This window comes from Salmo salar, chromosome 21 (assembly GCF_965601325.2).
Source record: "Salmo salar chromosome 21, fSalSal1, whole genome shotgun sequence".
Taxonomy (NCBI): domain Eukaryota; kingdom Metazoa; phylum Chordata; class Actinopteri; order Salmoniformes; family Salmonidae; genus Salmo; species Salmo salar.
In genome coordinates, this window is record NC_138311.1 from 41,940,269 (window position 1) to 41,965,784 (window position 25,516).

General features: G+C 43.7%; 1 protein-coding gene across 6 annotated transcripts in view; it reads right to left on the reverse strand.

Annotated features, from left to right (window-relative positions):
* LOC106582350 (semaphorin-5B) overlaps window positions 1–25,516 on the reverse strand; it is a 318,841-nt gene that overhangs the window by 242,692 nt on the left and 50,633 nt on the right. For 5 of the 6 annotated variants that reach the window (XM_014165381.3, XM_014165380.3, XM_014165378.3 and 2 more), the window contains exon 2: window positions 19,037–19,108. The exons of the other annotated variant lie outside the window; for it this stretch is intronic. The gene's annotated coding sequence lies outside the window, so the exon portion shown is untranslated. The remainder of the gene's footprint in view (window positions 1–19,036; window positions 19,109–25,516) is intronic. 6 annotated transcript variants of the gene reach the window in all.

Here is a 25,516-nt window from a genome sequence, read left to right on the forward strand (position 1 = left end):
ACTAAAGTCATACCGCTAAGTCTACCTTTTAAAGATGATTTATTCATGATCATGATTACTCATTGTTGTCATCTATCAACATTTTGGGGGCATTGATAATTCATTATTTAAAAAACGATATTTTACCTTTATTTAACTAGGCAAGTCAGTTAAGAACAAATTCTTATTTTCAATGATGGCCTAGGAACAGTGGGCTGTTCAGGGGCAGAACGCCAGATTTTTACCTTGTCAGCTTGGGGATTCGATCTTGCAACCTTTCAGTTACTAGTCCAACGCTCTAACCACTAGGCTACCTGCCGCCTCATATAAAGACATCGAAAGAAAGTGCTTCAACAGAGATGCATTATGTTCCAAATACATATATGAGATCAAAATAGAAATTACACATATGTGACACATTTCAGGAAACTACTTCACAGGAGAGCCATTTGAAAGTAAACTTATTTTTTATCAAAATGCATTTTTTTGGAAGAAATGCCTTCTGGAACATGTGAACTTTCATATGCCTAAATAACAAACTTGTATGCCATCTGTAAATACGAATAAAATTGTTAAATTATGAGCTGGTTTAGCCACGGAAAAAGTTAGCAACCTTCCCACTAGCCATGATTGACTGAGATCATGAATGAGCAGGACATGGCGAGAGATGAGTTTGGATTGTTCTGTCATGTAACACGCTTCTGTCTATAACATGATCTGGTCAGCATGTGTAGCTAATCCTTTCTAAAGTGGCTTTTTTGAAAGATATTACGTAGTAGATCTTCGTAAGTGGTGCTCTCCACTTTCTGGATTAGAGTATGATAGCTAAGGAGATGGAGAAAATTCTGACGTTTGATTGCAAATATGCAGACAAAATCGAAAAGAAAACACACAGAAGGCTGTTGTATAAAACACCTGTCTCCGGATTACATCTTCAAACTAAGGGCAACCATGGCATCCATGACAGAGAAGGTGAAGTGTCTATCCATGTATATGGGTAAGATAGTCTAGCTAGCTAGATATTACACATTTCTAATTTTGTCAGAAAGTTGTTTTAATTTCAAGTTAAAGTGTACTGTTTGCTAGCTAGCTAATGTTAGCTGGCTGGCTCACTAGCTAATGTTACATGTATGATCTGTGTAGTCATATTATTCGTATCTCAGAGCCATTTGTATTGCTAGTTATAGCCTAATGTCAGCTAGTTAACATTAAACCTGGTTGGTTAGCTACCTGCAGATTCATGCAGGGTAGTAATGTTATGAGTTGTGATTGTGGTTCATTGTTTAGCTAGCTAGCTAGCTACATGTCTTAACAAAAGACTCCACTATGCAAGTAACTATGTCAATAGAATGTAAATGATGACACTGCGACAACTGTCGATAGAGCGCAATTTACAAACGCTCAACATCCATTGAATATGGCCGGTGTCAGTAAACGTTGGCAAAAAAAGCGAAATTAAATTGTTGCCAGCAGCACAGTTGCAGTCACCAACACTCTGGATAACATAATGTGTCTTGAAGTAGCTAGCAAGCTAGCCAATGTTAGCCAATTAGTTTGGGTGCTTGACTGCTGTTGTTAGCTCAGAACGCTCGATTCAACCCTCCTACTTGGCCAGAGCGTCCAGTGTTGCGCTCTGAATGCTCAGAGAGCGAAATGCTCTGAAAACACTCTGGCACTCCAGATTAAATTTACGAACACACAAGTAGTACTGTATAAACCAGCCTTGAGTCTTTAAATCTTTGGTTGTTTAGTACATGGCCTCACATGTGAATTCTTAAAGAGATGGGTGGGGCTTAAGCTTAAGATGGTGTGAACAATGCTGAATGGGTGTAGACAAAGAAGAGCTCTCCAGTATGTGTACCAAAATATTCAAGGGTCATTTTCTCAAAAGTGATTTTACAAGTTTATCAACTTTAAAAGCAGAATTACTTCCCCATTGTTCCTCAACTGTAGTGTATGATATACCATTGTCTAGCTCTGCGTCTCTACTATTATATATTGCAATCATTTTTATTGGTTTTTAAAAGTAGATATTAATACAGACAATAATGGACAGTAACAACATAAATACATCAACAATTTATATTGATACTATCCTATGCAATAGCTGTTGCACAATTAAAAAAAAAATATTCTAAAAAATAAATAACAAAAATTATAATAAAAAATTATATATATACAAGTCAAAAGTTTGGAAACACCTACTCATTGAAGGGTTTTTCTTTATTTTTACTATTTTCTACATTGTAGAATATTAGTGAAGACATTAGTACTATGAAATAACTCATATGGAGTCATGTAGTAACCAAAAAAGTTAAACAAATGAAAATATATTTTATATTTGAGATTCTGCAAAGTAGCGCCACCCTTTGCCTTGATGACAGCTTTGCACACTCTTGAAAGAAAACTTGAATGAGTAGCTGTGTCCGAACTATTGACTGGTACTGTATATATAATAAAAAATAACAATACAAAAAAAAAATATATATATATAAGTATCTGGATGGTAATATAAATAATACATATAAATAATAAAAGGATATTGGGGGTGTTGCAGAGGCTATATTAAGTTCTGAGCGCAGAGGTTACTCTCAAAATAGTTGAGAAATTGCTGCCAGACCTTATAAAACCTTAGGGAGGAGCCACGAGTGGAATATTTTAGCTTCTCAAGTTTAAGATGGGCCATAACATCCCTGTGAGCATGCAATGGTGGTGTACCTGACTTCCACTTAAAAATAATACGTTGGCGGGCCAGAAGGGACGAGAAGGCAATGGCGTCTTCTTGGGTGTTACAGAGATGAAGCCCTTCGGTGATTACGCTGAAAATAGCGACAGAGAGATCTGGTGCAATTTCCTTATTGCATATATATGAGAAAGTCTCAAAGATAGAGGACAAGAATGGAACTAGTGTCGGGCACGACCAGTACATGTGATACAGAGTGGCGGGTGGCTGATGACATTAGAGCAGGTTGGGTCAATTTCTGGATACAATCTGGCAAGTCACTCTAATAGTGTAGGTGATGAAATACTTTAAACTGTAGTAACCCATGTCTAATGCAGACAGAGGATGAGTGTGTCCTGTCAATTGCAGAATGCCAAGTGATATCGGAAATCTTGCTTCCAAACTGTCCCTCCCATGAACGCTTTACATGGTCAAGAGTGGGGCATGCAATATTCTTAATAGTGTCATATAGCTTAGACATGTGTCCCTTTACGTAAGGATCCAGGTTCAGACATTCATCAAGCCAGCTGGTGGGTGGGAGAGATGAGAATGAGGGGAAAATCTTCCTTGTAAAGTTACAAATCTGCAGGTATCTGAAGAAGTGCATCTGGGGTATACTGTGCTTTCTAATTAGATGTTCAAAGGAGGTAAATATACGGTCATGGAAAAAGTATTTTACACTCTTCATTCCTTTCTGAAACCACAGCTGGAAGGCTGTGTCTATGAGAGAGGGTGTGAAGGGTGGGTTGGAAATAAAAGGCATGGATGAGATAGCTTGTCTATGTCCAAAGTGAATCCTAAACTGACAACATATCCTGAGTGAACTTTCACAATAGGGTTGTTTGAGTAGTATTGTTTGCTTAATGGAAGGGGTGCACAGACTAAGCAGACCGGGGACAATGTTTGACATGTACTTTTCCATAAGGGACTACACCAGTCCTTCCCCCTCTAAAAATGTAGAGACCCAAAAGGTTACCTTGTGAATATTAGCAGCCCAATAGTAATGGAGGAAATTGGGTAGGGCAAGACCCCCCTCTCCTTTCTGTCTCTCCAAAAATGCTTTAAGCAACCGTGGGATCTTTTTATTCTAAATAAAAGTAGATATATGTCTATTCAGTTCTTTAAAAAAGTATTTTGCTATAAAGATGGGAATAGTCAAACAGATACAGGAATCTTGGCATAATGACCATCTTGACCCAGTTGACTCTGACAGCGACCATCTTGACCGAGTTGACTCTGCCAGCGAGTGACATTGGGAGTGTCGACCAGCAATTGAGGTCTTGCTTAGCCTTCTCCAAGGCTGGCTTGAAATTAAAATTTAACAGGTCTTTGAATTTCCAAGTCACACAGAACCCTAAATAGGTGAAAGTATTGAAAGGAAATTAATCCAACGATAGATCTATTGCTGGCTTATTGAGCGGAAAGAGTAAGCTTTTTGTGAAATGTATTTTGTAACCTGAAACATAGCCAAATCTGGAGATGATATCAATAGCGATTGGGATAGACGTGATGGGGTCTGAGATATACAGTAGGAGGCCGTCAGCATACAGAGACAATTTGTGGACCTGCCCTACTCGACTTCTACCCGTCATTCCCTCATCGCATGTCAGGGAGACGTCTAGGGGTTTGATGGCTACATCAAACAGGAGAGGACTCAGCAGACAGCCCTGCCGATTTCCTCTTTGAAGGGAGAAATATTGTGAGAGGGTGCTGTTAGTACGAACAGATGCTTGAGGTGCTGAATACAGGGCCTTTATCCACAAGACAAAAGTAGTGCCAAATCCAAATCTTTCAACAAGTGCAGTGAAAAAGGTATTCAAATTCAATGTGGTCAAAGGACTTCTGGGCATCCAGAGAAATCAGGGCTTCTGGAGTGGGGAAAGAATTAGGTGAGTAAAGAATAATGAATAAGCGGCGTAGGTTACCGAATGAATGTCTGCACATGATAAAGCCTGTCTGATCGGTGTGTATTATTGTAGGTATAACCACTTCGAAATCAGATAGCCAGAGCCTTAGTATCTTATAGTCACAGCAAAGCAGGCTAACGGGGCAGTAGGACTCACATTTCAGCGGGTCTTTCCCCTTTTTCAGGAGGACTGATATTACAGCCTGTGACATGGTTGGGGGGAGTGACCCCTGCTTAGACGTCACATAATAAGGGTGTCAGCTTAGAAGAGAATCATTTGTAAAATTCAATTGGGTAAGCATCGGCACCCGGGGCCTTACTGCTTTTCATTGATTTTATTGCCCAGTCAAACTCTGACACACATGTCTGAACCTGAATGTTTGAATTGATCATTAATACACTTTTGGTCTGAGGTGGTCACACCTGCCGAGCTTGTGATTTCAGGTATAAGGCCAGACTTTGCCGATTGCCTCAGTTGATGGCAAAGAAGTTTACTGGCCCGTTCTCCATATTCATAGGGGTTTTATATGGATTTGAAGTGGAGGTCCTCAGCTAAACCGTTCAATTTAATATCAAATTCAGTCTGTAATGTGATTCTCTCCTTATAGAGGTCTGCAGATGGCGTGGTTGAGTGCCTCTGATCAATGTCGTTTATAAGGTTAGTAAGTTCTGTAAGACACGCTGACCTCTTATTATTCACGCCGGCATTATATGATATGATCTGGCCACGTAGGTATGCTTTCAGCACTTCCCATAGGGTGCACACACTTGCCTCTGGTAGCCGATTGATCTCAAGAAAAAAATCTATTTGGGACGATATGTTAAATTCTTCATCTGAGAAGAGACTTGGATTGAGTCGCCAAGTGCGTTGTGGGAGAACGTTATCAGGAAAACACAGTACCATTACCACTGGGCTGTGGTCTGAGATGACAATACCCTCATAATCAGTGGACTTTAGTATCGGGAGCAACTTTTTGTCTCTGAGAAAAATATACATTCTGGAGTATGTCTAATGGACTGGAGAAAATAAAATATTGTTTAGATGTAGGATTTATCTCCAGGGGTCTGTTAAACCATATGCCTGATTTAAAAAATAACAACAGGTGCTGATTTAGAAAGGGACCCTGATAGCGCTTTAGAGCAGTCAATTGTGGGGTGCAGGACACAGTTAAAATCCCCTGCTAGTATAAGTTGGTGATTGTTCAGATCTGGGAGGAGAAAAACTGACAGAAAAACGGGTCATTGTCCCAATTAGGAGCATAAATCCTGGCTAATACAACTGGCATGTTGAATAGTTTGCTCTGCACAATAACATAACGGCCATTTTTGTCTGATTTCACCTTAAATTCTACAAACTCAACATCTCTATGAATCAAAATAGCAGAGCCATGGCATTTAGCATGAAACTTGGAATGGAATATCTGTGAGAATCCTCCCTGTTTGAGTCTAGAATGATCCATCATGCGTAGATGTGTTTCCTGGAGATACATTATATCCGCCTTTAATTTCTGTAAATGGGAAAATACCCTACTACATTTGACTGGGTGATTCAAGCCGCGCGTGTTCCAGCTGACAAATTGAGCTGCTGCCCTGCCTAGCCTATTTGGCAATGCCATATTTAAGAGAAAGGCTATTCAAAACAATTGAAAACCTCTAGAGAAACTGAGCCTCACTAGAACGTAACCAAATACATACAGTATATATAGTACTAGTCAAACGTTTGGGGACACCTACTAATTTTCTTTTAATTTTACTATTTTCTACATTGTAGAATAATAGTGAAGACATCAAAACTATGAAATTACACATATGGAATCATGTACTAACCAAAAAAGTGTTAAACAAATATATTATATTTCAGATTCTTCAAAGTAAACATCCTTTGCTTTGATGACAGCTTTACACACTCTTGTCATTCTCAAAACTAGCTTCACCTGGAATGCTTTTCCAACAGTCTTGAAGGAGTTCCCACATATGCTGAGCACTTGTTGGCTGCTTTTCCTTCACTCTGCGGTCCAACTCATCCCAAACCATCTCAATTGGGTTGAGGTCGGGTGATTATGGAGGCCAGGTCATCTGATGCAGCACTCCATCATTCTCCTTTTTGGTCAAATATCCCTTACACAGCCTGGAGGTGTGTTTTGGGTCATTGTCCTGTCCAAAAACAAATGATAGTCCTACTAAGCGCAAATCAAATGGGGTGGCGTATCGCTGCAGAATGCTGTGGTAGCCATGCTGGTTAAGTGTGCCTTGAATTCTAAATAAATCACAGACAGTGTCACCAGCAAAAAGAAAGGGTGATACCTAGTCAGTTATACAACTGAATGCATTCAACTGAAATGTGTCTTCCACATTTAACCCAACACCTCGGAATCAGAGAGGTGTGGGGGGCTGCCTTAAAACCTCAATAGTGTAGGGGGCAGCATTCGGAATTTTGGATGAAAAGTGTGCTGCCAAAGTAAACTGCCTGCTACTCAGGTCCAGAAGCTAGGATATGCATATAATTGGTAGATTTGGATAGAAAACACTCTAAAGTTTCCAAAATCTGTTAAAATAATGTCTGTGAGTATAACAGAACTGATATGGCAGGCGAAAACCTGAGGAAAATCCATCCAGGAAGTGCTATTATTTTGAAATGCCTGTTTTTGCATCGAAAGCCTATCCACCATACAAAAACTTATGACCCAGTTCACGATCCCTATGGCTTCCACTACATGTGGCCAGTCTTTAGGCATTGTTTCAGGCTTTTACTCAAAAAATGAGGGAGAAACACCACTTTCAATGAGAGGACAGTGGAAATTTCCAGACATGAGTCCTGCACGTGACCAGGAGCGTGCCTTTCTTGTTTTTCCTTTTCTATTGACGAAGCTATTGTCCGGTTGAAATATGATTGATTATTTATGACAAAAACAACCTGAGGATTGGTTATAAACATCGTTTGACATATTTCTACGAACTTTTATGGTACTTTTAGATTTTTCGTCTGTCTGTTGTGACCGCACTTTGAGGTTTTTGAATATAAAGAGGGACTTTATCGAACAAAACAAACATTTATTGTGCAACATTTAGTCTTGGGAGTGCAACCATATGAAGATCATCAAAGGTAAGTGATTCATTTTATCGCTATTTCTGACTTTTGTTACTTATCTACTTGGCTGGTTACTGTTTGTAATGATTTGTCTGCTGGGCGCTGTTCTCAGATAATCGCATGTTTTGCTTTCGCCGTAAAGCCTTTTTGAAATCTGACACAGTGGTTGGATTAACAAGAAGTTAATCTTTAAACCGATGTATAACACTTGTATGTTTCATGAGTTTTTATAATGAGTATTTCTGTTTTTGGCACTCTGCAATTTCACTGGATGTTGGCCAGGTAGGACAGTAGCTTCCCACAGAGAGGTTAATCAACATCCACAAGTTAGTTGCCTTGCTCAGAATGACAGATTTTGACCTTGTCAGCTCAGGGATTTGATCTAGCAACCTTTTGGTTACTGGCCCAATGCTGTAACCACTAGGCTACCTGCCCCCCAGCACCATCACACCTCGTCCACCAGGCTTCATGGTGGGAACCACACATACAGAGATCATCTGTTCATCTACTCTGCGTCTCACAAAGACACGGCGGTTGGAACCAAAAATCTGAAATTTGGACTCATCAGACCAAAAGGGCATATTTCCACCAGTCTAATGTCCATTGCTCATGTTTCTTGGCCCAAGCAAGTCTCTTCATCTTATTGGTGTCCTTTAGTAGTGGTTTCTTTGCAGCAATTCAACCATGAAGGCCTGATTTACACAGTCTCCTCTGAACAGTTGATGTTGAGATGAGTCTGTTACTTAAACTCCGTGAAGCATTTATTTGGCCTGCAATTTCTGAGGCTGGTAATTCTAATAAACTTATCCTCTGCAGCAGAGGTAACTTTGGGTCTTCCTTTCCTGTGGTGGTCCTCATGAGAGCCAGTTTCATCATAGCACTTGATGGGTTTTGCGACTGCACTTGAAGAAATGTTCAAAGTTCTTGACATTTTCCAGATTGACTGATCTTCATGTCTTAAAGTAATGATGGACTGTCTTTTCTCTTTGCTTATTTGAGCTCTTCTTGCCATAATATGGACTTGGTCTTTTACCAAATAGGACAATCTTCTGTATACCACCCCTACCTTGTCACAACACAGCTGATTGACTCAAACGCAATAAGAAAGAAAGAAATTCCACAAATTAACTATTAACAAGGCACACCTGTTAATTGAAATGTATTCCAGGTGACTACCTCATGAATCTGGTTGAGAGAATACAGTGAGGGAAAAAAGTATTTGATCTCCTGCTGATTTTGTACGTTTGCCCACTGATAAAGAAATGATCAGTCTATAATTTTAATGGTAGGTTTATTTGAAAAGTGAGACAGAATAACAACAAAAAAATCCTGAAAAAATGCATGTCAAAAATTTTATAAAATGATTTATAAAATGGCAGGCAGCATCATCAAGGACAACACACACCCCTGCCACGAACTGTTCTCTCCCTTACCGTCGGGTAGACAGTATCAGAGCATGAGGTCTGATACCAACAGGCTCAGAGACAGTTTATATCTACAAGCCATCAGACTGCTGAACACTTGAACTGGACTGACCACCTGCTCTGATTCTCTGCACCTTAGCACACATGCACTCACTCACTCCTGCACATACCCAAACAGACATACACACACACACACACACACACACACACACACACACACACACACACACACACACACACACACACACACACACACACACACACACACACACACACACACACACACACACACACACACACACACACACACACACACACACACACATTCATGCTACACACACACACATTACAACTGCTGCTACCAGACTCTTATTATACTGCAAAATGTATACACTTGCCGCCATTCCCTCTTCCCCAATACACGTGTAAATATTGTACTATAAATTGTGTAATTGCTTATGCTAAAATGTTTATTCTATTCTACTGAGCCATTTACTTTATGTTCGTATTCTTATCTTTTATTATTTCTTATTGTTGTTGCATTGTCCAGAAGGAACCTGCAAGTAAGCACTTCATTGGACAATGTATACCATGCTTATCCCGTACACACAACTAATACAACTTGAAACTAGATGGAGGAAACATCTCCTGGCTGTGTAAGTAGAGGAGAGGAGAGCCGATGACATCATGACATCTTCACCACCACAAGTTCTACCGTGAAAGTATGTCACGGTGGATTCCCGCCTGGTGATGTGGGTTTGCTCATCGTTGGTAAGACTCCCTGCAATCCTGCGTCCCGTGTGAATGGCTCCTCTGTGTAACTGGCCAAGGTTCTGCCAGCGGACCCTCTCTTTGTCCCCTGAATAGGCAGCACTAGGCCACGTATTTAAGGCACACTAATGTACCATGGCTGGACCGACAAAGGCAGTGTGGTAATTTGCCTGGGGGGCATCAACAGACAGAGCCTTTAAGGCCGGGAGTGAGTCTTAAATGGCATCCTATTCCCTATTTAGTGCACTACTTTGGAACAGAGCCCTATTGGTCCTGGTCAAAAGTAGTGCACTATAAAGGGAAGAGGTTGACATTTTGGACATACCCCTAGACTTCAGATGAGATGAGCCCGTAAACTGGGTCTCCTCTCTCTCCCCCCATCCTCCCTTCATCCCGCTATCCTCTATTCCTCCATTCATACTTGAAAAGCTGCTTGTTTTCTTCCTGCTCTTCCTGAAACAAATATCAGCAAATAACAGCAGGGAGAGGAAGGACAACACGTAAACACGGCCTCCACTCCTCAGGCTCCACATAGTCCAGATAAATCCAGGAGAAAGGAGGATAATACAAACAACAAACAGAAAGGAGCTTCTTCACAAGCTTTCACACAAGGGCCAAATGGGACGGGGCCTTTCTGGTCCACTGATACGGTTTGGGGAAACTTTTGGGGCACAAATCGAATCAAGCTGGGCGAGTCAGCGCACTAGAGGGGAATAGAAGCCAGTGCCAGCCAACTAGGCCCTTCAATAGGGTAGACTTTCTACTGTGTTGGCCCATGCGCCTCATCATGATAACTGGGTCAGGTAGTTGGAGAGTTGTCTGAAACTTTAGGTGCTCAATGAACTCAAATCTTTACTGCCCGGTCTGGCATTCTTCCACTCAAAGGAAGCACCCCCTCTGGCACTGGCCCTACAGAGGCAACTATCGCTGTATAAAAGCCTTTGATAAATTAACAGCTGAAAGTACACTTCTCTATTACAAAAACGTATTACATAAACTTCACCATTCTTGGAGAGGAGCAGAGAAGAAAGGATATATCACTTGCTGTATTTTTAAAACACTTCACCTCTGAGCTTTGGTTCTTTGATTAGCCCACGTAGAGCCAATTAGACAAAGTCCCTAGTGGACTCCCTCCTTCCGCCAAACAGTCTTTGTGGGGCGGAGGAGAGAAGAGAGGGAGAGGAGAGAGAGTTTAAGTTACTTTGGATAAAAGCGTCTGCTAAATGGCATATATTATATTATAGAGAGAGAGGAGCTGCGGGCTAGGACTTCACCATTAACAGAGAGGTTTAAGCATCCTCTATCACTCTATCACCACCCCTCCTCTCTCCATCTCTCCATCACCATCCCTCCTCTCTCCATCTCTCCATCACCACCCCTCCTCTCTCCATTTCTCCTTCACTATCCCTCCTCTCTCCATCTCTCCATCACCACCCCTCCTCTCTCCATCTCTCCTTCACGATCCCTCCTCTCTCCATCTCTCCATTACCACACCTCCTCTCTCCATTACCACCCCTCCTCTCTCCATCACCACCCCTCCTCTCTCCATCTCTCCATCACCATCCCGCCTCTCTCCATCACCATCCCTCCTCTCTCCATCACTCCATCACCACCCCTCCTCTCTCCATCACCATCCCTCCTCTCTCCATCTCTCCTTCACCATCCCTCCTCTCTCCATCACTCCATCACCACCCCTCCTCTCTCCATCACCACCCCTCCTCTCTCCATCTCTCCTTCACCATCCCTCCTCTCTCCATCACTCCATCACCACCCCTCCTCTCTCCATTACCACCCCTCCTCTCTCCATCTCTCCTTCACCATCCCTCCTCTCTCTATCAGTCCATCACCACCCCTCCTCTCTCCATCTCTCCATCACCACCCCTCCTCTCTCCATCTCTCCTTCACTATCCCTCCTCTCTCCATCTCTCCATCACCACCCCTCCTCTCTCCATCTCTCCTTCACTATCCCTCCTCTCTCCATCACCACCCCTCCTCTCTCCATCTCTCCTTCACTATCCCTCCTCTCTCCATCACCACCCCTCCTCTCTCCATCTCTCCTTCACCATCCCTCCTCTCTCCATCTCTCCATTACCACCCCTCCTCTCTCCATCTCTCCTTCACTATCCCTCCTCTCTCCATCTCTCCATTACCACCCCTCCTCTCTCCATTACCACCCCTCCTCTCTCCATCTCTCCATCACCACCCCTCCTCTCTCCATCACCATCCCTCCTCTCTCCATCACTCCATCACCACCCCTCCTCTCTCCATCACCACCCCTCCTCTCTCCATCTCTCCTTCACTATCCCTCCTCTCTCCATCTCTCCATCACCACCCCTCCTCTCTCCATTACCACCCCTCCTCTCTCCATCTCTCCTTCACCATCCCTCCTCTCTCCATCACTCCATCACCACCCCTCCTCTCTCCATCTCTCCTTCACCACCCCTCCTCTCTCCATCTCTCCATCACCACCCCTCCTCTCTCCATCTCTCCTTCACTATCCCTCCTCTCTCCATCTCTCCATCACCACCCCTCCTCTCTCCATTACCACCCCTCCTCTCTCCATCACCATCCCTCCTCTCTCCATCACCACCCCTCCTCTCTCCATCACCACCCCTCCTCTCTCCATCACCACCCCTCCTCTCTCCATCACCATCCCTCCTCTCTCCATTACCACCCCTCCTCTCTCCATCACCATCCCTCCTCTCTCCATCTCTCCATCACCACCCCTCCTCTCTCCATCACCATCCCTCCTCTCTCCATCACCACCCCTCCTCTCTCATCTCTCATCACCTCCTTTCTTTCCATCTCTCCATCACCACCCCTCCCTCTCCTCCCACCCCCCCTCTCCACCACCCCCACCTCTCTTTCACAATGTCTTGCTCCCAGACAAACTAAACAACTTCTTTGCTCGCTTTGAGGACAACACAGTGCCACTGACACGGCCCGCTACCAAAACCTGCGGGCTCTCCTTCACTGCAGCCAATGTGAGTAAAACATTTAAACGCATTAACCCTCGCAAGGCTGCCGGCCCAGACGGCATCCCCAGCCGCATCCTCAGAGCATGCGCAGACCAGCTGGCTGGTGTGTTTACGGACATATTCAATCAATCCTTATCCCAGTCTGCTGTTCCCACATGCTTCAAGAGAGCCACCATTGTTCCTATTCCCAAGAAAGCGAAGGTAACTGAGCTAAATGACTATCGCCCCGTAGCACTCACTTCTGTCATCATGAAGTGCTTTGAGAGACTAGTCAAGGACCATATCACCTCCACCCTACCTGACACCCTAGACCCACTCCAATTTGCTTACCGCCCCAATAGGTCCACAGACGACGCAATCACAATCACACTGCACACTGCACTAACCCATCTGGACAAGAGGAATACCTATGTAAGAATGCTGTTCATCGACTACAGCTCAGCATTTAACACCACAGTACCCTCCAAACTCGTCATTAAGCTTGAGACCCTGGGTCTCGACCCCACCCTGTGCAACTGGGTCCTGGACTTACTGATGGGCCGCCCCAGGTGGTGAGGGTAGGTAACAACATCTCCACCCCGCTGATCCTAAACAACGACCAGACGGCCTAAAGGGAGGAGGTGAGGGCCCTCGGAGTATGGTGTCAGGAAAATAACCTCACACTCAATGTCAACAAAACAAAGGAGATGATCATGGACTTCAGGAAACAGCAGAGGGAGCAGCCCCTTATCCACATCGACGGGACAGTAGTGGAGAAGGTGGAAAGTTTTAAGTTCCTCGGCGTACACATCATGGACAAACTGAAATGGTCCACCCACACAGACAGCGTGGTGAAGAAGGCGGAATAGCGCCTCTTCAACCTCAGAAGGCTGAAGAAGTTCAGCTTGTCACCAAAAACACTCACAAACTTTTACAGATGCACAATTGAGAGCATCCTGTCGGGCTGTATCACTGCTCCGCCCACAACTGTAAGGCTCTCCAGAGGGTAGTGAGGTCTGCACAACGCATCACCGGGGGCAAACTACCTGCCCTCCAGGACACCTAGACCACCCGATGTCACAGGAAGGCCAAAATGATCATCAAGGACAACAACCACCCGAGCCACTGCCTGTTCACCCCGCTATCATCCAGAAGGCGAGGTCAGTACAGGTGCATCAAAGCTGGGACCGAGAGTCTGAAAAACAGCTTATATCTCAAGGCCATCAGACTGTTAAACAGCCATCACTAACATTGAGTGGCTGCTACCAACATACTGACTCTCTAGCCACTTTAATAATGAAAAAAATTGATGTAATAAATGTATCACTAGCCACTTTAAACAATGTCACTTTATATAATGTTTACATACCCTACATTACACATCTCATATGTATATACTGTACCCTATACCATCTACTGCATCTTGCCTATGCCGTTCGGCCATCGCTCATATATTTTTACGTACATATTCTTATTCATTCCTTTACACTTGTGTGTATAAGGTAGTTGTTGTGAAAATGTTAGGTTAGATTACTTGTTAGTGTCACGTCCTGACCAGTATAGGGGTTATTGGTTATGGTAGTTTGGTCAGGACGTGGCAGAGGGAATTTGTTTTATATGGTTCGGGGGGTTATGTGTTATGTGCATGTAGGTTTTTGGTGTATGTTCTGGTTTTGGGTTTCTAGGTTTTCTAGGTTGTGTAGTTCTTTGTTGGCCTGGTGTGGCTCTCAATCAGGAACAGCTGTACATCGTTGTTCCTGATTGGGAGTCATACTTAGGGAGCTTGTTTTCACCTGTCTGTTTGTGGGTAGTTGTATTTGCACTGCTGTTATTATAGCCTGTAAAACTGTCGGTCTTTGTTTTCGTGTTCACGTTAATATTAATAAAATAATGACGAGCACGCAACCCGCTGCGCCTTGGTCCCCTTCTCTCTTCAAGGACGACTGTGACAGTTAGATATTACTGCATGGTCGGAACTAGAAGCACAAGCATTTCGCTACACTCGCATTAACATCTGCTAACCATGTGTATGTGACAAATAAAATTTGATTTGAGATGATTTGTTTCAGCTCATGATTTTATAATCAGCAGGGGTCTCTCCAGATCTTCCTGCTTTTAATAATGGAAATAACTGTTTGATACATGGAACTAGGAAGTACTCAATTGAGTGACATGTTTGTTGCCATTTATGTAAACACTACTTTGACCCAAAATGTTGAATAGAATTCTATGGGAAAGTCATCCATTCTTGGTGCTTTTCTCCGTGTAAACGTTCTAACTGTACCTAACATTTCTTCTTGGGGGGGGGGGGGGGTGATCTCTGTAATTAGTGCTCATTTTTTGTCTTCTGATAATTGCTTTGGAGTTGTTGTCTAAGAAGGCAATAGGATCCGTCCAACTGTTTAATTCTCATTTATATACATTTTTCATAGAAGCTGTTAAAATTGTCCTTAATATCGTTGTTTCTAATGACCGCTTTTGTACCTTTTATCTTTTAAAATTATAACTGATTTAGCATGTTTTTGTGAGAGCTGCAAAATATTTACCAGGTTTATTTGCCATTAAGTAGTATGCTTTATTTGAGTTTAACCTGTAGTTGTTAGCTTTCTTCAGAAGTAAAATGTCGTATTCCTGCTTAAGTTCAGAAATGTTGTTTTCTTCTTTACCTTGTAAAGATTTTTTATGGGCTTTTTCTTAGTGATTTATTTTGATTTAATTTTAATTTCAATATCAGATTTAACTTTTGCTGAGTAGGAGATTATCACTCCCCTAATGTACGCCTTAAAGGCATTTGACTAAATTTGACTTTTTTATTACTACGTCTGTCAATCAATATCGAATTTATAATTTCAGTCACCTGCTAAATAATCGTTCCTGTCTGTATTTGATCTAATATAGCATGAATTTTATCTAAAAACACCAGGTTTGCCTTTTAGTTCCGATTCTTCTCCTAATGTCACATTCGCTATCTTCAAACTCCCTGTCGTACATCAACAAAGGCGCAGCGTGCCTGTAATTCCACATCATTTATTGAGGTGAAACCGAACACAACAATAAACAGGTAGGTAAACAAAAGAACGTAAGGCAACTGAGGCGCACAAAACACACACAGAAATAATAATTACCCACAAACACAGGTGGGGAAAAGGCTGCCTAAGTATGATTCCCAATCAGAGGCAACGATAGCGCAGCCTCTGATTAGGAACCATACTCGGCCAAAACAAAGAAATACACAACATAGAATGCCCACCCCACATCACACCCTGACCTAACCAAAATAGAGGAAATAAAACGTCTCTCTAAGGTCAGGGCGTGACACCTAATTTACCTAAAAAAAACTGTGGATACAATATATACATTGTACACACATTTGAAGAAAATACTTGAGTTAAAGAAAGACTGCCACTTTAGTACTGTGGTTGGTTTGTATTACCTTATAAATTTAAGAAAAATATAGTGGCTGGATGGGGTCTATTTGGGGTGAGTGGGTCCTCTGAGAGATTGAAATGGGATGAGTGGAGGCCCCACGCACACCTCAAAGAAGTGTGTGATGCCCTCCCAGCAAACAATCCCAATCCCCCGGATATAGTCCCTCTCCATTCTCACCAATAACCACAATTAAATCTTAATTGTAATGAAAAAAAGGAATAATAATGATTTGACATCCTTTCCTAATCTGTCCAGAACTCTTATTCATTTCACAACAGGTTTACAAGTTAAAAAAATACAATGACATTGTAGAATAATTAAGTCCTTCCTTCTCTCTTTCCCAAACCAAATCCATCCCTCTCCACCACCCCCTCCCTGTTCTCCCCCCTTTATCCCACCCAAGCCAAGCGTATCCCCACCTCCCATCTTTACTCCCCCTTGTCCCCCCCAAGCCAAGCGTATCTCCACCTCCCATCTTTACTCCCCCTTGTCCCCCCCAAGCCAAGCGTATCCCCACCTCCCATCTTTACTCCCCCTTGTCCCCCCAAGCCAAGCGTATCTCCACCTCCCATCTTTACTCCCCCTTGTCCCCCCAAGCCAAGCGTATCTCCACCTCCCATCTTTACTCCCCCTTGTCCCCCCCAAGACAAGCGTATCCCCACCTCCCATCTTTACTCCCCCTTGTCCCCCCCTAGCCAAGCGTATCCCCACCTCCCATCTTTACTTCCCTTGTCCCCCCAAGACAAGCATATCTCCACCTCCCATCTTTACTCCCCCTTGTCCCCCCAAGCCAAGCGTATCCCACCTCCCATCTTTACTCCCCCTTGTCCCCCCCAAGCCAAGCGTATCCCCACCTCCCATCTTTACTCCCCCTTGTCCCCCCCAAGACAAGCGTATCCCCACCTCCCATCTTTACTCCCCCTTGTCCCCCCCTAGCCAAGCGTATCCCCACCTCCCATCTTTACTTCCCTTGTCCCCCCAAGACAAGCATATCTCCACCTCCCATCTTTACTTCCCCTTGTCCCCCCAAGCCAAGCGTATCCCCACCTCCCATCTTTACTCCCCCTTGTCCCCCCAAGCCAAGCGTATCCCCACCTCCCATCTTTACTTCCCCTTGTCCCCCCCAAGCCAAGCGTATCCCCACCTCCCATCTTTACTCCCCCTTGTCCCACCAAGACAAGCTTGTCCCACCCTCCCATCCTTACCCACCCTTACCCACCAACCACCTCCCTTGCTTGCCCTCCCTTACCCACCCAGGCCAAGTTTATCCCAACCTCTGTCTTTCTCCCCTCCCTTCTTCTCAAACACATTTACAACCCTCTATACATCTACTTACTTATCCATTCTCCTTCATTCACACACAACATATCCCCTGTGCCTCAGCACACCCATTCTCTCCCGCCATCCTACACATATTCAAATTCACCCTCCTTCATTCTCCCATTCATATGCACAGATACATACCCACACATGCACCCACTCACACCCTCTGGCCCACACACACACACACACACACACGCGCACACACACCCACACACATGTGCGCACGAGCACGGACACACACATCCATAGAACAATTATTGACAATTATTGACTTACATCCTCTTTTATATTGTCCTTTCAGTGTCCATGTATCTCATTGGCATAGGCTAATTCTATAGTTACTTCCTAGAGAAGAACAGTTACTGGGGACAATAGAGTTCAGATTGTATTGGAAGGAATATTTTCTCAATTTACGATAAGCTGGTCTTAGGCATCACTGTATGTAGCCTAGTGTGTTTTTTCCACCTCTCCTCAGGGCACTGGGCTCTCTTTCAACTGTAAAGTTTTCCTGCAGCCTGTTCAGGACTTTAACTCAGCCTAGTAGACATGTCCTGGATGAATCAATGGGACTGGCCCTTGACCTTGATCTCCTTCCCCCACTGTGCCCTCAGAATGTTGACTTTGGTCGGATAGTTCCACAGCTTAAAGATTACCATGCGAGGGTATCTAGAGTTCTTCTGCTTCACGCCGATCCGCTGGCAGCGCTCCAGATCCTCTGGGGATACATCCACGCCAAGCTCCTCCGATAGCAGTTTGATCACGTAGCTGGAAAGGTCCCCTTTTTCCTCATCTTCCGGTAGGGACAATATTCTTATATTATTTTGTCTCAATCTGTTTTCTAGATGATCCAGCTAATCTTCTAAAGTTTGCACCTTTGTTTCCAGAAGGCCAATTTTGTTGTCTTGATCGTCCACGTGCCCACCCTGTTTATACATATTTGACAAGATAGGCTCTACTTTCCTTTTGAGAAAATACACTTTTTTAACTACAGATTGTAACAGTTTGTTTGTTTTGGTGAGCATTAAGAGCATTGAAAGCATGTTTTCCTGGACATCCTTCAGCTGTTCGCTGCTCTCTCCAAGTTGTTCTTTGTCTTTTCCTCCAAGAGAAGCCATGGCTTGTTGTGGTCGAGTCTCAGTGTATCTTTACACACAGATGGGTTCGTTGTTGTGTATAATGCACCGCTCACTCTCTACCAGTTACTTGCGGATATATTGATCTATAGATTTTAAAGGCTTGATTTAAACTATGTTGTCTGGCTTCTACATATAATCACAGTTTTGACGGTACAAAACTGAGCTACTATCTCCCAATGCATCCTATCGATATGCGCATGCGCCATCCCAAAGACATATTTCCATTTTAATCCCAAAAACGGATGATAAAGTTTTAAACTTGATCAAACTGTAGCAGAAGAGAACGAAGCACAGTACTCACCAGCTAGTCATCACTGGCACATGGTCCTGCGGCTACAGGGATGGGCTGAGGGCTGTTCTACCCTTTAGAAACCTATTTCATGGAGAGAGAGAGAGGAGAGACAGAGAACGGGGAGGGGTGAGTCTTTCAATTCACACTAGTCGTTCGTCTCCTTCCCATAAGTAGTGTGGAGTGCTACAAAGAACCGCATACACTCTCGTACTCACACCGCCAACTTTTACAATGGCGGTGAGAGGGCGGACCTGGAATGGCATTTAAACTGGAGTTTCTTAGGTTTCATGGGGTGGGGTGGGTGAAGGGAGAAAGGGACAGAGAAAAGATGGCTCGCTAACCCCAACTAAATCTCAAACAAGTTCATTGTAGTTAAAGTTTTTCAAATAAACCAAATAGTGTAGACTGACATTTAAAGGCTAATTTACTGTCGTTTAATTTATAGACTTCATGAATATAAATCTGCCAAAGATACAATATATACCTTCCAGCTGGATTAATAAAACTTGCAGGCTAATATACTGTATGGTTACCATTTGGCCTTTAGGCTTCTGATCTTAAGTTAACACCACAGAGCAAATTGGAACAAAATAGCCTTCCAAAGTTTCTACGGAAACCTCTGTGTGAGGCTCAGAAATCTTGTCCCTCCAGCGTTGTCAATTAACAGGATATTCTTTTTTCTCACTTGAAAAGAAAAGAAGGCGAGAGAAAACGATGCCTGTACAACCCTGGCAGTTGGCTAAAGCTCTGCTTTGCTGTGTAGAACCTAGACTCTAGACGTGTATCCTCTGCTATGTCGTATGCCACTAAGTAAGCACTTACATTTTGAATCCGTTTTTGAGAAAGTGCCTGTAGCTGGAGTTTAGAGCCATGACGATCAGAGATAAACTGTAGATTGGTGCCTCCTTCTCTGCTAGTTCTGAGGAATTAGTTGTAATACCGTTATTAGGGAGAAAATACAAAAACAGGTGGACCAATTCAAATAGGGATGTCTGGAGTACTTGCTATGGAGATAGACCCTGAATTTGGTTGTAGGCAGCACCACTACAAACAGACAGTGGTGGGAATGTTACGGCTGCACAAGGCAAGCCGTAACCTCCTGTGTCAACATCGGCTACTGCTCTCTTTCTTCCACCGAATCAAGAGGGCAGAGAATCCTCATCAATACAAACTGAGGTTTTAACATCAGTTGTGTCGAACCTGTTCTATTCAGCCACTGTCACACGTGTTCTCTTTTTCAACTATTCACGCACACACAGACACACATAGACACAGACTGAGACAAACACTTATTCAAATACAACATGTCTGTAAACAAATACATATTTTACTAGAATGACTAGAATGCCCAAACACCAAGTTGTAGGAAAACTGAAGAGACAAGTCTGCTGATTCATCTCATTCTTTATGCTTTTCATTTTATTGTATTATTTTATACGATTTAATTGGATATTTAATAAACAATACAAAACATACACATACAAACGACTACATCATACAAACATCACTACATCACATCTACCCAGACACACTAGCCCCAACCCAGTCACCAGCGCCCGCATCACTTTCTGCCACATGGCCTCAAACTGCACCATTCTGTTTCTCTCTGTCGCCCACGCTCTCTCTGTTTTTTGATCATAAAGTATTAGACCATTACATTGCGTGAACGACGGGGTATTAGCTGATTTCCCGTTTTTAAGTATAGTTTTTTTTTAGCTAATTGATGAGAAGAGTATCATCCTATTCCCACCTCTGGTTCACAGTGGGACAGGACGGGACACGTTCTCCACCGCCAAACACACACACACACAGAGAGACATGACTACCTTCACTGAATTAAGATTATACACACATGTAGAGGGATACATTTTTGTTGGGTTCTTGCATTGGAATTGTTTGAATTCTGCTTACATCACGCTGTACCACAATAAATATAAAGTGCAAATGCAGAGACTTCAAGACCATTGAGTGCTTTTGAAGTGACAGGTTGGTGCGAGTCCACCGCTGGTGTGACTGTCCCCTGTAGGGAGCCTGGTGAGACTGTCCCCTGTAGGGAGCCTGGTGTGACTGTCCCCTGTAGGGAGCCTGGTGTGACTGTCCCCTGTAAGGAGCCTGGTGTGACTGTCCCCTATAAGGAGCCTGGTGTGACTGTCCCCTGTAAGGAGCCTGGTGTGACTGTCCCCTGTAGAGAGCCTGGTGTGACTGTCCCCTGTAGGGAGCCTGGTGTGACTGTCCCCTGTAAGGAGCCTGGTGTGACTGTCCCCTGTAGAGAGCCTGGTGTGACTGTCCCCTGTAGGGAGCCTGGTGTGACTGTCCCCTGTAGAGAGCCTGGTGTGACTGTCCCCTGTAGGGAGCCTGGTGTGCTGGCCCTTGTAGGGAGCCTGGTGTGACTGTCCCCTGTAGGGAGCCTGGTGTGACTGTCCCCTGTAAATAGCCTGGTGTGACTGTCCCCTGTAAAGAGCCTGGTGTGAATGTCTCCTGTAAGGAGCCTGGTGGTCCCCTGTAGGGAGCCTGGTGTGACTGTTCCCTGTAGGGAGCCTGGTGTGACTGTCCCCTGCAGGGAGACCGGTGTGACTGTCCCCTGTAGGGAGCCTGGTGGTCCCCTGTAAGGAGTCTGGTGGTCCCCTGTAAGGAGCCTGGTGTGACTGTCCCCTGTAGGGAGCCTGGTGTGACTGTCCCCTGTAGGGAGCCTGGTGTGACTGTCCCCTGTAGGGAGCTGGTGGTCCCCTGTAAGGGGCCTGGTGGTCCCCTGTAAGGAGCCTGGTGGTCCCCTGTAGGGAGCCTGGTGTGACTGTCCCCTGTAGGGAGCCTGGTGTGACTGTCACCTGTAGGGAGCCTGGTGTGACTGTCCCCTGTAGGGAGCCTGGTGTGACTGTCCCCTGTAAGGAGCCTGGTGTGACTGTCCCCTGTAGGGAGCCTGGTGTGACTGTCACCTGTAGGGAGCCTGGTGTGACTGTCCCCTGTAGGGAGCCTGGTGTGACTGTCCCCTGTAGGGAGCCTAGTGTGATTGTCCCCTGTAAGGAGCCTGGTGTGACTGTCCCCTGTAAAGAGCCTGGTGTGACTGTCCCCTGTAAAGAGCCTGGTGTGACTGTCCCCTGTAGGAAGCCTGGTGTGACTGTCCCCTGTAGGGAGCCTGGTGTGATTGTCCCCTGTAAGGAGCCTGGTGTGACTGTCCCCTGTAGGGAGCCTGGTGTGACTGTCCCCTGCAGGGAGACTGGTGTGACTGTCCCCTGTAAGGAGCCTGGTGTGATTGTCCCCTGTAAGGAGCCTGGTGTGACTGTCCCCTGTAGGGAGCCTGGTGTGACTGTCCCCTGTAGGGAGCCTGGTGTGACTGTCCCCTGTAGGGAGCCTGGTGTGATTGTCCCCTGTAAGGAGCCTGGTGTGACTGTCCCCTGTAGGGAGCCTGGTGTCATGACGTTGGCCTCTTTTGGTACAGGGAGGACAGTTGACCCCTCCCTTTTGCACCACCACCCCCTACCTTCCCCCCAATCCACCCTGTGTGTAAAGGGTCGTAAAAACTCTAAAATTCCAGGAGAGTCTCTGGCCACATGGCCCAATGAGAGACACAGGAAATTCTTCCAACTCATAGAATTGGAGAGCCAAGCATAATTTTGTGTTCTGGAGAAGGTATGGAAGATTGGTGAAGAATCCAGCTACGAACTGATCCGCTTGGTACAATTTTGTGATACTCAGAAGAGACAATATAGCCATATTACCATAAAACTGTTTATATAATAGCATCATAATGGTTGTATAGAATGTATTAATAAGGATAAAGCTTTTGTAAGACATTGAGATGCTATTGTACTGATGTAATGTGATAGAATTGTATTTCTGTAACCAAATCTTACTCAGTCATAGGCACGCCCCCAGGGACCCATACAGGACCAGGCGTCATTTGACAAGCCTGTTCTATGGGCACTATAAAACACCCCCTGATTTACATTTCTTCAGACCAGGCCTACACTCTATGGCCAGAGGTTTGACCATCCAAGTACTCTACTGAAAGTGAACTATACCACGTGGTTAACTTTTAGACTATCGATACTGACAGAATAAGAACAAGTCTTTGATATTAATTATTAGTCTGCAGCTAAGTAAATTATATCATCGAACGCGAAGACCAACGAAACAACCATTCTATGACGACATTAATGAATGTCGCTCTGAAAGATCCATTCTAACCGAGAGAGAGAGAGAGAGAGAGAGAGAGAGAACGCGGACAAAACTCCCCAACAGAACAGAACTCTCGAACAAGGATCACGACGACACACTGAGCGTAAATATATATTGATTGCAATTGTTCCCGAATGAGTGAGCCTTCAATTGTCAATTGTTAATATTAATGAACTCTGTAGGTGTGCATTCTCAGCTGACCGTTTATGACCCATTGTTCAACAGGCCGACCTGCCTGTTTAGCCCACAAGGGCACATTCCTCTACCAATCCTTTGTGACGATAATTACTGTTTGTATGTTTTTCTGTTAATTACTTAGTGTAGTAAATAAATGATTTTAAGACAATTGATGTATGGATGATTTTAGTAAAGACTGGGTTCGTGCAGATACAACAATTTACGACCTTTGGAATGAGACTGGACTAGAGGTAAAATACACCATTTAAACCAGAAGATAATCCGCCTATATAATAATATAGGAATGTTATGTTAGGAAAATTATAACTTTGTAATCTGAATATTCTCCTTGGTGCCCCGATCTCCTAGTTAATTACAATTAAACGATTAATCAGTTTAATCGCGTGATAATAATTACAGGGAGTTAATTGATAAACATGTCTTCCGTTTAATGGTACCCAAAGACACGACATTTGGAGCCCACGTGTGAGGAATCTAAGATAGAATTGGACTTTGCTGTGAAATTCTATATATCAATTGTGCAAACAGAATTGTACAAACAGCCTGCTATGTAAACAAAGTGATTGTGCATTTTCCATTGAGAGAAGCTATTTAGAGTAGCTCCGGTCTTGTGTCGATAGCAGTGAGGGATAAATTCCAGATTTAGTCCGTTAGGCCAAACGGTACTATTTCTGTCGGTAAATATTAACTTCTAGAGTAAGGTTAGAAATTAGAAGTTAACTGTCCGGTAACCGAGCCGAATAATTTGCCTACCGCACTAAGACAGTGTGGGCAGACCGTATGCGTATTTGTAGTTAAGTACCGTGTCGCTCCGGTCAGCATAAACGCCAGCAGAATAGGCTGAAGGGGGTTAAGGTGAGACATCACTAGAAAACCCACCCTTTCCTATTTTGGTGCTTGGAAGGATACTCCTGAACCAAGTAGCAATAGCTTAGCATTACGGGTAAGCTAACAGAGAGGGAACATTTTACCCTCCACCGTAACACGTTTAAAATTTCTCCGCTAGCGCGACGGAAGTCCGACCTTTGTACTTCCGTTTAATTTCAGCATTCTGCACCCTGGTGGTGAAGAATTGCCAGTACATCTCTAGGGGAAATTCAAACGTGGAGCACGGTAACATATCCAGACAATCACAATTGACTGGATATGACGTCTCATTCAATTTAACTAACAAGTGAAATTGCCAGATTTATCTTTTCAAGTGGATCTTTCAAATAATATCCAAAATTGATTGGGCGTCTACAATGAGACATGATTAACTTTTTCCAAACTTAACTTAGATGAAGCAATGCTCTCAGGTTAATTGAAAGTTAATTCCCAGATAGCCTATACGGGTTTGATTTATCATAAATAGATTAATCAGTAAAATCTGCTTTAGAAAGGCACAGTCAGTAAAACCCCTTTACTGACGTTTCAGCCCCAGGGAGGAGCGTACCCTAGTGGTGAAGGGTCCCAACATTTGAACTACGGTTTACACTTATGATATCCAATCAATGGAGATTGTATGGATTATCGTCTCATTCAATTTATTTAGTTAAATTGTCGAACATACCTTTCTAGGTTCTTCCAATTAAATGAGACAACTTAAACTTTGCATATTAACCGGGATGAAGCAACCTCTCAGGTAATTCAAAGTTAATTCCCAGATAGCCTATACAGGTTTGATATATCATAAATAGATTAATCAGTAAAATCTGCTTTAGCAAAGCACATTCACCAAACCCATTACTGACGGGAGTGAATCCCATGTGGCTCAGCCCCAGGGAGGAGCGTACCCTAGTGGTGAAGGGTCCCAACATTTGAACTACGGTTTACACTTATGATATCCAATCAATGGAGATTGTATGGATTATCGTCTCATTCAATTTATTTAGTTAAATTGTCGAACATACCTTTCTAGGTTCTTCCAATTAAATGAGACAACTTAAACTTTGCATATTAACCTGGATGAAGCAACCTCTCAGGTAATTCAAGTTTAATACCCAGATAGCCTACCCAGGTAGGACTAATCATTGGCATTGATTAATTCAATTTGCTTTTGCAAATTCATTCACGTCCAACTTCCACAGTACTGTACAGTACTGATGGTTCATTAACGTCTATAAATAGATTAAA